We start from the raw sequence: 5,952 nt of genomic DNA, 5'->3' as shown, positions 1-5,952 counted from the left end.
AAACAAACTGAACTTTTATAACTAAAAAATTCACTATAAGGATTTCATAATACAATTGGAATTATTAGCAGAATAGAACAAGTTGAGGAAAGAATCTCAGAGTTTGAAGATTGGTTTTTTGAATCAGACAAACATAAAGAAAAACTGGAAAAAATTAAGAAAACCTCCGAGAAATATGGGATTCTGTAAAGAGAAAAATCTATGACACATTGGCATCTCTGAAAGAGAAGGAAAGAGAATAAGCAACTTGAAAAATGTATTAGGATATAGTACATGAACACTTCCCTAATCTCACTAGAGAGATTTACATACTAACTCACAAAATACAGAGAACTCCATCTGGAAACTATACAAGATGACCATCCCCAAGGCACATGGTCATCAGATTCACCATGGTCACTGAAAAAATGTCTTAAAGGCAGCTAGAAAGGAGGGTCAGGTCACATATGGGGGAACCTTGTAAAGCTAGCAGTGGACCCTCTCAGAAGAAACCTTATAAGCAAGAAGAGATTGGGGGCCAATTTTTAGCATCCCAAAGAAATTTCAACAAAGAATTTCATATACCACTAAACTAAGCTTCATAAGTGAAGGAGAAATAAAATTGTTCTTAGACAAGCAAATGCTGATGGAATGCATTTCAACTTGACCAGCCTTAAAAGAGGTCTTTAAGGGAGTACGAAACATGGGATTGAAATAACAGCACCTGCTACCACAAAACACACTTAAGCACATAGCCCACAGACACTATAAAGCAAATACACAAGTCTACTTAACACTCAGCTAACAATGTGGTGACAAGATCAAAATCTCAAATACCAATACTAATCCTGAATCAAAATGGGCTAAAAGTCTCACTTCAAAGAGATATATAATGCCAAGATGGATAAAAACATGACCCGAACTCTCTGCTGTCTTCAAGAGACCCATCTCACACGTAATGACACCCATAGGCTCAAGGTAAAGGAGTAAAGAAAGATCTACCATGCAAACAGAAAACAAAAAAAGAGCAGGAGTTGCTATTCTTATATCAGATAAAACAGACTTTAAATCAATAACAAGAGGGACAAAGAAGGGCATTACATAATGATAAAGGCTGTGATCCAACAAGAAGACTATCCTAAATATATACACATTCAACATTAGAGCACCCAGATTCATAAAACAAGTTCCTCTTAATATATGAAAAGACTTAGCCACACAATAATAGTGAGAGATTACAACACCCCACTGACAGGACTAAACAGATTATTGAGGCAGAAAACTCACAAAGAAACTCTGGACTTAAACTCAACACTTAATCAACTAGACTAATAGACACCTAGAGAACACCCCACCTAACAATCACAGACTATGAGATCAGAAGATAAGATGAGATCAGAAGATGAGAACACTCTTCTAATCTGTATACAGAATATATTCTAAGATCAACCACATGCTCACTCATAAACTCTTAATAAACTCAAAAAAATTGATTTCATACCCAGCACACTCTCAGACCACAGTGCAATAAAAATAGAAAGCAATACCAAGAAGATCTCTCAAAACTATACAAATACATGGAAATTAAACAACTTGCTCCTGAATAGCTCCTGGGTGAACATTGAAATTAAGGCAGAAATTTAAAAAAACTTTGAAATTAAACAGGGACACAACTTACTAAAATCTCTGGAATGAAGCTAAGGCAGTGTTAAGAGGAAAGTTTATAGCACTAAATGCCTTCATCAAGAAGTTAAAGATATCATAAATTAACTTTTCACCTAGGAAAAAGAAAAAGAAAAATACCCACTCTAAAGGTAGCAGAAAAAAGAAATAACTAAAATTAGTGAACTGAACAAGATTGAGATATAAAATTCATAAAAAGATCAATTAAACCAAGAGTTTGTCATTCAAAATAATAAACAAGATTTACAGACCACTAGCTAGATTAAGATGTAAAAGAAAATACCCAAATAGGTACAATCAAAAATGACAAATAGGACGTTACAAGTGATCACACAGAAATACAAAAGATCCTTAAAGGCTACTATGAACAACTCTATACTCACAAATTAGAAAATCTAGTGAAGATGAATAAATTCCTGGAAACATGTAATCTCCAAAAATTGAATCAGGAAGATTGAATAGACCAATATTGAGCTCTGAAATTGAAACAGAAATAAAAAACTGAGCAACCTAAAAAAGCCCTGGACCAGATGGAGTCACAGCCAAACTCTACCAGATATACAAAGAAGAGCTGGGACCAATCCTACTGAACCTATTCCAAAAAATTGAGGCAGAGGAGTTCCTCCCTAACACATTCTATGAAATCAGTGTTAACCTGATACCAAAATATGGCAATCACAATGTAAAAGGCAAACTTCAGACCAATCTAATAAACATAGACAAAAAAATATTCAACAAAAAACTAGCAAACAGAATTCAGCAGCACATCAAAAATTAATATACCACCACATGAACAGAATTAAAAGCAAAAACCATATGATCTTTTCAATAAATGCAGAAAAAGCATTTCTATACACCAATGATGTTCAGACTGAGAGTCAATCAAGAACACAATCCCGTGTAGAATAGCCAAAAAGGAAGTGAAATACCTAGGAATACAGCTAAGTGCCACCACCCCCGGCCAATTTTTGTATTTTTAGTAGAGACAGGGTTTCACCATGTTGACCAGGATGGTCTCCATCTCCCGACCTCATGATTCACCCACCTCGGCCTCCCAAAGTGCTGGGATTACAGGCATGAGCCACTGCACCCGGCCCACATGTATCTTTATAGTAGAATGATTTATAATCCTTTGGGTATATACCCAGTAATGAGATTGCTGAATCAAATGATATTTCTAGTTCTAGAATCTTGAGGATTCGCTACTTGTCTTCCACAATAGTTGAACTAATTTACACCCCCACCAAAAGTGTAAAAGCGTTCCTATTTCTCCACATCCTCTGCAGCATCTGTTGTTTCCTGACTTTTTAATGATCATCATTTTAACTGGCAAGAAATGGTATCTCATTGTGGTTTTGATCTGCATTTCTCTAATGACCAGTGATGATCTTTTTTTCATATGTTTGTTGGTTGCATTAATGTCTTCTTTTGGAAGTATCTGTTCATATTCTTTGCTCACTTTTTGATTTTTTTTTCTTGTAAATTTGTTTAAGTTCCTTGTTGATTCTGGCTATTACCCCTTTGTCAGATGTATAGATTGCAAAAGTTTGCTGCCAGTCTGTAGGTTGCCTGTTCACTCTGATGATAGTTTCTTTTGCTGTGCAGAAGCTCTTTAGTTTGAATAGATCCCATTTGTCAATTTTTGACTTTTGTTGCAATTGCTTTAGGTGTTTTAGTCATGAAGTCTTTGCCTATGCCTATGTCCTGAATGGTATTGCCTAGGTTTTCTTCAAGGGTTTTTATGGTTTTAGGTCTTACATTTAAATTTTTAATCGATCTTGAGTTAATTTTTGCATAAGGTATAAGGAAGGGGTCCAGTTTCAGTTTTCTGCTTTTGGCTAGCCAGTTTTCCCAACACTATTTGTTGAATAGGGAATCCTTTCCCCATTGCTTGTTTTGGTCAGGTTTGTCGAATATCAGATAGTTTTAGATGTGTGGCATTGTTTCTGAGGGCTCTGTTCTGTTCCACTGGTCTATATCTCTGTTTTGGTACCAGTACCATGCTGTTTAGGTTACTGTAGCCTTGTAGTATAGTTTGAAGTATTAGCCTGTGGTATAGTTTGTACCATGTTTTTCCATTTGTTTGTGTCATTGCTGATGTCTTTTGGCAATGTTTTATAATGGATCTCCTTGAAGAGATCTTTCACTTCCTTGGTTAGCTGTATTCCTAGGCATTTAACTTTCTTGGTGGCTATTCTAAACAAGTGGTGGATTGGACAAAGAAAAATGTACATATACACCATGGAATACTACATAGCCATAAAAAATAATGAAATCATGTCTTTTGCAGCAACATGGATTGAGCTGGAGGCCATAATCCTAAGCAAATTAATGCAGGAACAGAAAACTAAATACTGCATGTTCTCACTTAAAGTGGGAGCTAAACATTGAGCACACAAGGACATACATATGGGAACAATAGACACTGGGGACTACTAGACTAGGGAGGGAGGGAGAGAAGTGAGGGTTGAAAAACTACCTATTGGGTAATATGCTCACTACCTAGGTGGGGTCCATACCCCAAACTTCAGCATCCTGCAATATAGCCATGTAACAAATCTCCACATGTACCCTCTGTCTAAAATAAAATGTCAAATTAAAAAAATAATAAACTTCTCTTTCAAGCTAAAAAAAGTTAGTCTTATTTAAAGTCATACACTTACACACAATTAGACACACACACATACACACACACCTCTCACCTAGCATTTGTTTTTGTTTTTTTGACGGATGATAATGAAGGTGAAATTTGTGGGGTTAATATCATTCAGCAAAGAACAGAACAGACTACTGCTGTATGGGTTTTGGCAAGTAAATGGGTTGCAGATGTTCTTCTTGGTTGAAGTTTGGTGTGTTTTTTTTTGTTTGTTTGTTTGTTTTTTGTTTTTTGTTTTTGTTTTTTTTTTTTTTGAGACGGAGTCTCACTCTGTCTCCCGGGCTGAAGTGCAGTGGCCGGATCTCAGCTCACTGCAAGCTCCGCCTCCCGGGTTTACGCCATTCTCCTGCCTCAGCCTCCCAAGTAGCTGGGACTACAGGCGCCCGCCACCTCGCCCGGCTAGTTTTTTGTATTTTTTAGTAGAGATGGGGTTTCACCGTGTTAGCCAGGATGGTCTCGATCTCCTGACCTCGTGATCCACCCGCCTCGGCCTCCCAAAGTGCTGGGATTACAGGCTTGAGCCACCACGCCCGGCCTGAAGTTTGGTGTTTTAAAAATGATATCAGGTCCATAGTTCATGGAGTTCTTCAAGGCTTAGTCCTGGGTCCTCTTCTGCTTCCACTGAATAGTCTCTCCCCCAGCTAAACTCATCTCATACCATCCTGTGGTTTTGGGTATCATGTCTATGCCAGTGATGCCCAAACTTATATCCACAGTCAACTCTTCTTGACTGAGCTCTAAACTGATATATCCATCATCTACTTAATGTTTCCACTTGGATATCTCATCGGCATTTTAAACTCTTATTTGCCAAACAACTTTGGTTCTTCCCTGTTCAAATGGCTTCTCATCTTTTTCATTATTTCAGTAAATGGGACTTCTATCCCACAAGAAGATCACTCCACCTCCCTCACCTCTTATACTGGTCAGATTTTTTCACTTGTAATTGGCAGAAAACAAACTCAAACTAGCTAAATAGAAAAGAGAATTGTATGATTCCTATAACTGGGTGAAACTCTGGGGTAGTTCTGGTAGTCAAATGGAATACTGTCAAAACCACAGCAACCAGGAGACTCTAACACTTGGGATTTGTCTCAATTTCTCTTCAATTCTCTTCTCTCTGCATGGCTGCCTTCACTCCTGCTTCTTGTGCGCCTTCTCCAAACAACACCCTCATACCAGATCGGCAGTTCTCAAGTCACAGCCTTAAAACATTCTACAGAAGAAGGAATCTTCTGCTGTAGCTCCATGAGGAAAACCCCAAAAAAGGACTCTGACTGACCCAGCTTAGATCATTTGTCAAACATTGGTACAATCACTGTAGCCAAAAATGAAGGATTAGTCAAGCTTAGGGGACAGTTTGTTCCACAAGTATTTGTAAGGAGTGTTTAATTCTGAGCCTACCATATAGTTTAAATAGATCCAGTTTTGCGTATCAACTTCGAACATACTGGCCATCACATGTCTTCTCACTGGCCTGCCTCCACCATTTTGGGACCCATCAAATCCATTCTTCAAGGTCATCAGCATGATCTTAAAAAACCTTAGATTGGCTATGTCTCTCTTCTGTGTAAACACTTTAATGGCTTTCCATCTCCAAAAATGAAGCTCAAAATTCTTAGTGAGGAAACTAC

This window comes from Piliocolobus tephrosceles, chromosome 6, assembly GCF_002776525.5.
Source record: "Piliocolobus tephrosceles isolate RC106 chromosome 6, ASM277652v3, whole genome shotgun sequence".
Lineage (NCBI taxonomy): Eukaryota > Metazoa > Chordata > Mammalia > Primates > Cercopithecidae > Piliocolobus > Piliocolobus tephrosceles.
This window is presented reverse-complemented; position numbering follows the sequence as displayed.